This window comes from Hemitrygon akajei, unplaced genomic scaffold, assembly GCF_048418815.1.
Source record: "Hemitrygon akajei unplaced genomic scaffold, sHemAka1.3 Scf000044, whole genome shotgun sequence".
Classification (NCBI taxonomy): domain Eukaryota; kingdom Metazoa; phylum Chordata; class Chondrichthyes; order Myliobatiformes; family Dasyatidae; genus Hemitrygon; species Hemitrygon akajei.
This window is the reverse complement of record NW_027331930.1, coordinates 4,296,125-4,308,691: the sequence shown is the minus strand read 5'-3', so window position 1 is coordinate 4,308,691 and position 12,567 is coordinate 4,296,125.

Sequence of the window (12,567 nt, the reverse complement as noted above, 5' to 3'; positions counted from 1 at the left end):
GGGCCGATCTGGAGATGCAACCACATTTCTGGTGCACGGGGATTTTAAGTGTACAGACAGGCATGTTTGTATACTTTGGAATAATTGCTGCTCTGAGATAATTTTCCACATGTGGGTGTGTGAGCGTGTTTGGGGTGCGCACTGTTTCGGGAATCGCGCCGATTTAGGTCTGTTTTGCACATTGTTTTGGAGTTACATCCAAAGTAATATGTGTCGGCCGATCTGGTTGCAAACTAATGTTGGGGTGTGTGGGGATTTTTAATGTTGAAACAGCCATTTTCTGACAGCCAGTTTGAAACGATTCCTGCTTTGAGATAACCTGTTATGGTTGTGGAGGTATCAGCGTGTTTGGGGCGCGCACTTATTTGGAGATTGCGTAGATTTAGAGAGGTGTCGTTAAATGTGGGGATGCACACCGGTTTAGGGATGCGAACAGATCTAGTGATATGTCCGCCAATATAGAGGTGCGCACTGATTTGGTGATGCTTTCTTATATAGAGCTGCGTCCGCCAATATTTTCGGATTCCGGAGTTCTCACAGAAATTTGTGGTATTGCGGATTTAGAGTTGTTTCATTTATAAGTAATTTTGTAATAAATGTGCTTTCAAATTTGAACTATTCCTGTTCCTTAATGGTCGAGGCAGCAATGTTGTGAATGCTTGAACTGATTCCTGCTCTGGAATTAGGGAATGTCAGCGGGTTTAGAATTTGGGGTACGCACCGATCTATGGGTGTGTTGTCGAATTTGGTGATATGTGTAGATTTAGCGGGATGTTGCATGGGGTTGCACGTGTTATGAATTTCACCCAGATCTACGGATCTGGAGTTGCACACGAATTTTCCGCTGCGTGTGGTTTTTAATGCCCAGTGTTACGATACGGCAAAAATAAATATCGAATGAGACACGTTTTTTTTTACAAACAAATAAAGATTTATTTAAACTATGCTCAATAAAAATGAAAAGTAAACAAACGACTAACTTAACCAGAAGTTAACTGCTGTATGGCAACTCGAACAGTTCTTAAAGTGATAAATGCGAACACAGTTCTTAAAATGATAAATCTGAAAGTCATAACACAGCCCAACCCTTTCTGTTCTTACAAGGCAGGGGTTTTCTCGGATGCAGGTTACTATTTCCGGAACGAAGATCCAATAAGGTTGATCCTGTATTACCGCCGACGACGCCAACTTTACTCGATCCTTCGGGTTTTCGTACGTCGGTAAATCTTCACTCTCCGATACTTAGACTTTAAAATTAAATCGAAGATACATCAAACATAACTGGCAGCGATTTTCAAAACTGCCGGCACAACGACAATCTAACTTACAGTAAGAATCAAAACTCCACTTTAAAACAAAACTGCGTCATGAAACCAAATAAGCAGCATAACTGTGTAACGGACGCCTTAAAAGACGTCCCAACAAAAACTCCTGCGTCACAGCAGGCTTTCCCCGTTTTATACCTTTTGGAACAGGCCATCGCATAGCTACACACTGGTCGGAAAACTACATCATGTGACCTCATACTGGCGGGAAAATACATCACCCCACCATCACAAGACGTTCACCAGATACTCAATTACATCATGGTCACAAGACAATCACAAGATACCCACGAGGTATGTGACACCAGGCAGCCATTTCCTGATCTGTTTCAAATTATTATCCCTCTGGGATAATTTAATGTGTGTGCGGAGCTGACAGCGGGTTTGGAGCTGTGGTAGTATATGACTCTTTGGCTATATATCACTTGTGAATACTCTTAAAATTTCGCTCGGAAGACTTGGGATTTAGCCAAGTACTTGCGAGTCTGCGAATTTAACTCATACCCTTGCTAAAGTCTAAAGAAGAATATTATGGCACCACATTTACGTCATGCTCCTGTTTGTCGAAATCTAACGCTAAGTTCACAGTCAAGCAATGTGATTGTTAAGTGCTTTAAGTAAGCTGTGCCTATTTCATGAAGCGGGTCTGCAAGATAAGCAGAGCCTCTGAAAAACGCTGTTATCAAAAAGGCTCGCCATGATATCATGTATAAGTAAAGTCTTTTAGTGTGAAGCAATTCTGTGAGTCGGTCTGATCTATTCTGTCTGCTGCTCCTGAATTATTTTTTCCCCCGCAACAAGAGCGCAAACTGTTTTCGGAATTGTGCAGAATTAGCACTGTATCGTCCAATATGCAGTGTCCACGTTTTTGATTTGGGAAGCGCACAGATTTAGTGGTCTGTTCTCGTATATGGAGTGGATACGGATTTGGGATTATACGGATTTGGGATTTGAGCCTGTCAGCGGATTTGGAGTTGCACACAAATTGAGGTGCATGCCGATTTTTAATGTAGCGGCTGCCATTTTGTGAACTGTTCAGGATGATTTTTACTCCGGGATATTCTAACGTGCATTTGGAATTGTCAGCGGGTATGGAGTGTGCTTTTATTTGCGGATGTTGGCAGATTTCTGAGTGCACACGGATGTGCTGATGTGGGCAGATTTAAGGGGATGTGGTCGAAAGTGGCGGTGGACACCGATTTGGGGTTATACCCAGATTTGGTCTGTCGGCGGAGTTGGAGTTGCAAACGAATGTTGGAGTGAGTGCGAATGTTTAGTATCGAGACAGACATTGTCCGAACTATTTGAAATTATTCTTCCTGATTTATGATTTGGAATGTTGGTTAAGTGTTACCAGTCATTGAACAGACTGTGAAATGTGTGGATATATGTCGTCATCCCAGTTTTCTTACTAAATATACTTTACTGGTGGACAGAATGTAGATTGTGATGTTTATAACGAATGCGATGAATTGTACTGATCAGAACATCTAGTCGTACAGCGGAAATTAAAATGATTGTGGAGGTTAAAGGAAGGTATCTTGGTGTAAATGGTGTTATGTGGGAAGCTGTAAATGAAATTATGATGGATGGGGTATCTCTACCTCGCAGCAGGGCATAACGTTGTGAATATGAATGATGTGTATGAGGCATTTGTAGAAATATTTGTTTCAATGGGTATTAAAGTGGTTTAATGCTTCATGGGATGAACGTCTGCCATGGATGAGGACGATGCGGATCTTTGTAATGACAGGTTATGTCACATTATTCAGCAAACTGCTTTGGCAGCGGTTCCCATGAAAACGGGCATTAAAATAGGAGAAAGTCTGTACCATGGTCAGCTGAGGAGTTTGCCGAGGCAAACAGTGAGGGAAATAAGACGTGTAAGAAATTTCAGAAGTATTGCTCCCCGAGTGACCTTATTAAATATAAAAGGGCAGAGGCCGTGGTGAAGGCCCGACACAGATTACAGAGGAGGAGGCGTTTGCTGACCTGCGGCGAATTGGAGTGGATAATTCGCCAGGGCCTGACAAGGTGTTTTCTCGGATCTTGGGGTGCCCTAATACAGATAGATCGGAGTTCTAAGTAAATTTATTTTCGAAGTACACGTATGTCAGAATATATGTACATTCTTAAACTCAATTTTCCTGTGTGCACTCTCACCAAATCTCCAGAATTGTATCTATAACAGGATCAATCAAATAACAACCAGGGTACAGAAAAAAAACCAACTGTGCAAATGATTATATACATAAATGGCAATGAATAACGAGACATGGGATAACGAGATAAATATTCCAAAGTGAGACAATTCGTTGTGAGAACATCGCAATGATAGGACAAGTGAAGTTGAGTGTAGTTATCAATTTTGTTCAAGAGCCTGATGCTTGAGGGGTAGGATCTGTTCATCAACCTCGTGGTTTTCTGAGGCTCTTGTACCTTCTGCTGATGGCATTAGCATGACCTGCGAGGTGGGGATCTCTGTTGCTGGATGCTGCTTTCCTACGACAACATAGATGTGTTCAACGGTTGGACTTTACCCGTTATGTATTGAGCTGAATCCGCTATTTTTATCACATTTTTCAGTTCAAAGGCTTTGATCTTTCCATACTAGACTGTGATGCAGCCAGTCAAAATACTCTCCACTACACATCTGTAGAAGTTCTTGGCATTGCATAAGGAACTGAAGGCTTGTATGGTGGCTAATGTTATTCCGTTATTGAAGAAAGGCTCTAAAATAAATCATAAAATTATTGGGCGGTGAAACTGATATCAGAAATGGGTAAGATATGGGATGGTATTATAAGTTCTAGGATATATAAATATCGGTATAACAGCTTATTTAGGAGAATTCTCAAAGAACAGATTCTTAACGAGAAAATAGCTGGGAGATCCTTTCTTTATTTGGGACACGATGCCACTTAACTTGGACAGAAAACTGTTACCGAAACATTTCTATCTAGTCACGTGCACTTTTCTAAATACTCACCTGCACTTTCTTGGCCGTTAGAGCATACTGTTTTAAAAGACGTCAGTTACCGAATTGAAAAGAAATGATAGTTGACACCACTTCAGTGATCGGGTACCCTATGGCTAGAGGGTCAGACAGGCGACTCTGTGGACGCAGGAAGGAAACTCAGCTGGTTATTTGTTTCTCAGGTACAAGGGTCCCGGATGTCTCTGAGCGCATCCACGGTATCCTGAAGCGGGAAGGAGAACAGACAGAGGTCACGGTACATATCGGTAGCAATGACATGGGTAGGAAAAGGAAAAAGGTCCTGAAAACAGATTACAGGAAGTTCGGAAGGAAGTTGAGAAGCAGGACCTCAAAGGTAGTAATCTCGGGACTATTGCCTGTTCCAATTGACTGTGAGTAAAGGAATAGAGCGAGATGGATGATAAATGCGTGGCTGAGGGATTGAAGCTGTGGGCAGGGATTCAGATTTCCGGATCATTGGGACCTCTCTTGGCGCAGGTGTGACCTGTATAAAAAGGACGGGTTGCACTTGAATCCCAGGGGGACCAATATCCTGACGGACAGGTTTGCTAATACTCCTGGGGAGAGTTTAATATAGAATTATTGGGGGTGGGAACCGAACTGAAGATATGGAGGAAGAGGCAGCTTGTAGACAGTTCGAGAAGGAGTGTAGGCAAGTGTTAGAGAAGGGAGGCTCTCAGACCGATGGTTTGAGTTGTGTCTATTTTAATGCAAGGAGTACTATGCACAAAGTTGATGAGCTTAGAGCGTGGACCTGTTCTTGGAATTATGATGTTGTGGCCATTACAGAGACTTGGATGGCTCAGGGACAAGAATGGTTACTTCGAGTACCAGGTTTTAGATGTGTCGGAAAGGATAGGGAAGGAGGCAATTAGGTGGCGGAGTGGCACTGTTGATCAGAGATTGTGTCACGGCTGCGGAAAAGGAGGAAGTCATGGAGGGATTGTCTACGAAGTCCCTGTGGGCGGAAGTTAGGAACCGGGGCCAATAACACCACTAGATGTTTTTATAGACCACCGAAAGGTAACAGGGACATCGAGGAGCAGATAGGGAGACAGAAATGAGTCATAATAACAGGGTTGTTGTGGTGGGAGATTTTAATTTCCCAAATATTGATTGGAATCTCCCTAGAGTGAGGGGTTTAGATGGGGTGCGGTTTGTTAGATGTGTTCAGGAATGTTTCCTGACACAACATGTACACAGATCAGTCTACTGGAGGAGAGGATGTAGTTGATCTGGTATTGGAAAATGAACCTGGTCAAGTGTCAGGTCTCTCAGTTGTAGAGTATTTTGGAGATAGTGATCGCAATTCTATCTCATTTACCACAGCATTGGAGAGAGATAGGAATAGACAAGTTAGGGAAACGTTTAATTGGAGTAAGGGGAACTATGTGGCTATCAGGTAGGAACTTGGAAGCATAAATTCAAATCAGATCTTCTCAGGGAAACGTACCAAAGAAATGCGGCAAATGTTCAGTGAATATTTGGTGGGGTTCTGCGTAGACACGTTCCAATTAGACAGGGAAATGATGGTAGAGTACGGGAACCGTGCTGCACAAAAGCTGCTGTAAATCTCGTCAAGAAGAAAAGAAGAGCTAAGGAAAGGTTCAAAAACTTGGTAATGATATAAATCTAGAAGATTATAAAGCTAGCAGGAAGGAGCTTAAGAATGGTATTAGGAGAGCCAGAAGGGGCCATGAGAAGGCCTTAGAAGATAGGATTAAAAAATAAATTCAAGGGATTTTACAAGTATTTGAAGAGCAAGAGGATAAGACGTGAGAGAATAGGACCAATCAATTGTGACAATGGAAAAATGTTCATGGAACCGGATGAAATGGCGGAGGTATTTAATGAATACTTTGCTTCAGTATTCACTTTGGGAAAGGATCTCGGTGATTGTGGGGTGACCTGCCGTGGACTGAAAAGCTTCCGAATGTAGATATTAAGAAAGAGGATGTGCTGGATCTTTTGGAAAGCATCAAGGTGGATAAGTCACCAGGATCGGACGGGATGTACCCCAGGTTAACGTGGGAAGCGAGGGATCAGATTGCTGAGCCTCTGGCAATGGGCTTGGCATCATCAGTGAGAAAGGGAGAGATTCCAGAGGACTGGCCGCTTGCGGGTGTTGTTCCCTTATTCACGAAAGGGAATAGGGATAGGCCACGGAATTATAGACCAGTGAGTCTCACTTCTGTGGTTGCTGCGTTGATGGAGAAGATCCTGAGAGGCAGGATTCCTGAACATTTAGAGAGACAGAATATTATTCGGACTAGTCAGCATGGCTTTGTCAAAGGCAGGTCGTGCCTTACGACTCTGATTGAATTTTTTTGAGGTTGTGACTAAGCACATTGATGAAGGCAGAGCCACAAATGCAATCTATATGGATTTCAGCAGGATATTTTATCAGGTGCCCCATGCAAGGTTTATTGAGAAAGTAAGGAGGCATGGGATCCAAGGGGACATTACTGTGTGGATCCAGAACTGGCTTGTCCATGGGAGGCAAAGAGTGGTTGTAGACGGACCATATTCTGCATGGAGGCCGGTGACCAGTGGTGTGTCTCAGGGATCAGCTTTGGGATCCCTACTGTTTGTGATTTTTATAAATGAACTGGATGAGGAAGTGGAGGGATGGTTTAGTAAATTTGCTGATGACACAAATGTGGGGTGTGTTGCGAATAGTGCAGAGAGTTGTCAGAGGTTACAACGGGACATTGATAGGATGCAAACCTGTGCTGAGAGGTTGCAGACGGAGTTCAATCCAGATAAGTGTGAGGTGGTTCATTTAGGTGGGTCAAATATGATGGCAGAATGCAGTATTCATGGTAAAACTCTTGGTATTATAGAGGATGAGAGGGATCTTGGGGTCCGAGTCCATAAGACACTCAAAACTACGACGCATTTTGACTATGTGGTTAAGAAGGCATGCGGAGCATGGGTCTTTATCAATCGTGGGATTGAGTTTAATAGCAGAGACAGCTATATAGGACCTTGGTCAGACCCCACTTGGAGAACTGTGCTCAGTTCTGGTCGCCGCTCTACGGGAAGAACGTGGAAACCATAGAAATGGTGCAGAGGAGATTTACATGGATGTTGCCTGGATTGGGGAGCATGGCTTATGAAAACAGATTGAATTAACTCGGCCTTTTCTTCATGGACAGACGAAGATGAGTTGTGACTTGATAGCGGTGTGCAAGATGATAAGAGGCATTGATCCTGTGCATAGTCAGAGGGTTTTTCCACAGCTGAAATAGCTAGCACGAGAGGGCATAGTTTTAAGGTGCTTGGAAGTAGGTACAGTGGAGATGACAACCGTGTTTTCTTTACACAGAGAGAGGTGTGGAATGGGCTGCCGGCGCAGTGATGGAGGCGTATATGGGACGATAGAGGTGTTTTAGGAGAGTCCTGGATGTCAACATGGGTCATAGAAAAATCGAAGACTATGGGTAAAGCCTATGTAGTTCAAAGGGGCTGTATTGTGCTGTGTATTTTCTATGTTTCTATGTTTCTTTTCCTCTTGAAATGTGCGCCAACATTAATTTGCCTTCACCACTGACTCAACTGGAGGTTAACCTTTCGGGTTTCCTGTACAAGGAATCCTAAGTCCCTTTGCATCTCTGCATTTTGAATTCTATCCCCATCTAGATAATAATCTGCTTGTTTATTTATTTCACCAAATTACATGACCATACACATTCCAACATTGTATTTCACTTGCCACTCCTTTGCCCACTTCTCTAACCTATCGAAACCTCTTAAGGAGTCTTAACAAACAGGAATATGCGGATTTAGATACCAGACTCTGATTTATAGACAAACTTCTGGAGTGTTTCAGGTCTGATTAGTGTTTAGGGATCGGGATGTGACTGGGTTGGAGGTCGTATTATATTTTAGGTTAAGGATGTGGGGAGGTAGAGGTCAGATTGGCGTTTGGGGACGGCTCTGGGCGAGATGTCTGGTTATGTTTTATGGAGAGTGAAGTGTGGTGCTGGAGGTCAGATTAGATTCGAGATTACGTTGAGAGATGTGGGGTGCCGGAGTTTGTTAGATTTCAGATTAAAGTTTAGGGACAGTGTTGAGGGGATTTAGAGTTCAGTTTCTGATTTAAGGAATAGGACGTTTGGAAGCTGATTTTCATATTAGGATAAGTGGCGGGGATGTAGTAGGTTACAGAGCAGATTAGGATCGGGGGTTGGGATAGGATATTATGAATGGACAGATTTAGGTTTGGTGACAGAGGTTTGATATTTAGAAGACAGGTTGGGTATAGGGGCAGGGTTGTGAAGGAGTTAAAGATCAGATTGGGTTTAGTAATAAGCATGTTGGAGAGTTAGATACCAGTATGGGTTTAGGGATAGGAATACATGGAGTGAGAGGTCAGAATGTGGTTTAGGGACAGCTTTGTTGGGGTAGTTATGTGTCACATGAAGGGTTAGACGTCAGATATGGGAAGTTAGAATTCAGATGATGATTTAGTCAGGGATGCTGTGTGTTAAAGGTCAGATTAGGAATGAGGGACAGTGATGTGTTTGTGTAATAATGGGCAGCGAGTGTGGAGATTGAATGCCAGATTAGAGAATGGGGACTGAAGATATGTCTTGGCCCGAAAGGTCGACGACTTACAGTTTTCAATCGATGATGCCTGATCTGCTGAGTTCCTCAAGAATTGTGTGCGTTGCCTATCTTACCACTTGTAATCTTAATCCTTTCCGTTCGATTGCCTCTCATTCTGTTACTGTTGATGACTGGCTAACCTGTCTCTATAACACAGGTCACCTTGTACTGGTAACAACTTCGTAAACCTTTTCTGCACCCTCACTCAATTACACACACACACACACACACACACACACACACACACACACACACACACACTCACTCTCTCTCTCACACACACACACACACTCACACACACACACACACACACACACACACACACACACACACAACACTCCACTCAGACAATCCCAGACGTCTCTCCCTTACAAGCACTTTCCAATCTCCCTCCATTTTCTCGCGGTCCACAGCACTGCTGCTTCCAATGCCTCTTTCATCAGGACGACCCCGGGAATAACAGCTTGGAGACTAGACGGTGGATGAGAAGATCTGGAGCTCGGACCGGATACATTGAAGCTGCATCTGGGTTGCGCTCAGGCCGCGACTTTATTAATGAATTGAACCACCGAGGTGATCGGGTATTTCACCGCGCTGATCACCTGCTCTCTGAATTTCGACTGAGTCACCGCGTTAATAAATGTGTTCGTGCACAAGCTGAAATTCCTCATCGAAACGCCGACCCAATGAAATATCCATTCGGAATCATTGAAATTGAAACCAAGAGCTTTGACCTGATAATATATGAAATTTACAACCAGTGTCATCCACAAGAGGATGAAGCTGCCGGAGATGGTGAAGAGTAAAACCACAGACCTCCTCCTGCTCTCCATCTCCGGGTCACTGCGGTTCTCTCCCTTGCTCTGACCCTTCAGCCCCTTACGGACCCGACTGGCCACTAAAATGTGTCTGACTGTCAGAGCGTTGAGCAGCAGGATCCCAGCGAAAGGGAGCAACGGAGTTAAAACAGTCTCCACCCAAGCCTGTGCTACCCACCCGGGGTCAGTTTTAACTTTGTCCCTGAGTCCACAGAACCACGGCACATTGTCGATGATCACTTTGGGTTCCAAGAGGAAGTAACGGGGAATGTTTTTCAGAAAGAACAGTACGCCGGTTGCTGTTAGTACCACAGCCGCAGTTTTCCCGGTGCAATATTTTGTTTTCAGCTTCTGACAGCAAATGGCGACAAACCGATCAAAGGTGAAAGTGACGGTGAACCAGACAGAACAGTCTGTGGCTGCGAACCTCAGTACCTCGGTAACACTGCACACAGGAGTAATGTTCAAAAAACTGTACTTAAAGTAATTGTTTCTTAGCCGGTACAGAATGATCTCGAAGACAATGGTCAGTAGATCCGCCGCTGCCATGGCCACCAGGTAGCGAGTGGTGCAGGTAGAGAGGCCGCACTTTCCCCGGGACAGGATCCCAATCGCCAGTAAATTCACTGCAGAAAGAGGGAGAGAGAAAGAGAGTCAGGGAGGAAGAAAAGGGAAGAGAACAGACACTCGGCATTACTGAACACAATCACCGGGTTTTTGCTAAAGTTCAGAAGTGCGAGAATGTGTAAACAGCTGCTAATCTAACATCTGACAAGCCTCACACTATCTCTGAACTCTCTTCTTCACTGTTCAAATAAGGCGATCTGTGACTAATCTTCGGTGCTATAAACCAGTTGCATGAACAACAGCGATCGATGCTAATCCTGATTCCATCGCTGATGGGGCCGGTTTCTTTGATTGAGCCGTGACTGAGCAGGCCACGAGGAACTCGGCATCTGGTGGGGCTGAGGAGGGGCAACGGACACAAAGCAATGGATGGTCACGGCAGCTCGAGAGCGTTTATTGAATTGAACAAACACTGACCGTGTCGGGCCCTTCTTCAGGACGAGACGATGCCCCAGTTTACCACGGGTCTCAGAGGGAATGCTGGGTCAACTTAGTAAACCGAGGCTGAATGGCTCCGTTAATGGATTAATTCTACAACGCAGAGCAATTCCATAACACACTTCAGGATGTCCGAGGACATTGATTCAGACCCAATTATTGACCAGCAGACAGTGGGATCCGACCCTGACAGACTCAGCAGTGAGACATAAAACACAGGGCCAGGTGTTTAGTCTGATCAATATCTCAGAGACAGTCAACTTCACAATGTAAAACCCTCCCGGTCGCCCAGTCGCATCTTAGGTGCGGGGAAAATGTCTTTATCCAGCATGGGGCATAACTCTGGACGAATGGTCATACACCATGTGTATGAAAAAAATAAACTGGTAACGCACGTCTCCTTAAACATTAGAGTTAGGTTTAAAATTGTTCTACTATATATATATATTTACAGCACTAATCAGTAAAAAAAATACAAAATTAGGCCAAATTACAAAATAAATAAACAGTTTTATGTTGGACTAATGAGGTAGTCCATTAGTCTCGGACTAATGAGGGAGTTTTCCCCCTTTCACCCTGAACACATGCCCTGTGGTATTTGGCCTTTCATCCTCAAGCTGTCCACTGTGTCTCTGCCCTTGACCTGCTGACACTTCCACATGCTCGATAGATTATCCCAGAGCAAGATTTAGATAGATAGATAGATAGATACTTTATTCATCCTCATGGGGAAATTCAACTTTTTTTCCAATGTCCCATACACTTGTTGTAGCAAAACTAATTACATACAATACTTAACTCAGTAAAAAATATGATATGCATCTAAATCACTATCTCAAAAAGCATTAATAATAGCTTTTAAAAAGTTCTTAAGTCCTGGCGGTTGAATTGTAAAGCCTAACGGCATTGGGGAGTATTGACCTCTTCATCCTGTCTGAGGAGCATTGCATCGATAGTAACCTGTCGCTGAAACTGCTTCTCTGTCTCTGGATGGTGCTATGTAGAGGATGTTCAGAGTTTTCCATAATTTCCATAAGGCTACTCAGCGCCCTTCGCTCAGCTACCGATGTTAAACTCTCCAGTACTTTGCCCTCGACGACAAGCAGTTCACAAAATAACTGGCTCACATTTCAATAATAGCAAGAACAATATTCAACGTTCAAAGTGCAATTATTATTAAAGTTTCTATCAGATAAACATCCTTGAGATTTGTCGCTCTCGCTCCCCGCGCATAATGCACCGACACCTCGAAATCCGTATGCACCCATATTCTCTGATGCGCTGATAAATCTGAGCACATCCACAAACCCTCACTGGCCCAAAATCCTTGTGGAACGCAAATCCGTGTACACCCCTAAATCCACAGACATCCCGACATTCACCTCAGATTATCCCCAATCACGCTGTGACATCCACATGCATATTAGATGGTCCCTGAGCAAAAATCTTTTCAAACATTTCAGAAAATGTCTGCCTCGGCATTAAAAATCCGCACGGAGCCCAAAATTCTTCTGCAAATCTTTATACGCCGAGTCAAGCAAATCTGTGTTAAACCCAAATCCGTGTAGACCCCACGTTCGACAACGCACCCCTGAGACTGTGCCAATCTCCAACCCTTGCGCCCACCACCATATCTGACAACCCACCGCTGAAGCTCTGCGTATCCCCAAATCAATGTCCGTCTCCAGGTGTACGCACATCGACAAATAAAGGAGCACACCAAACCCGCTGACAACCCCACATGCACATC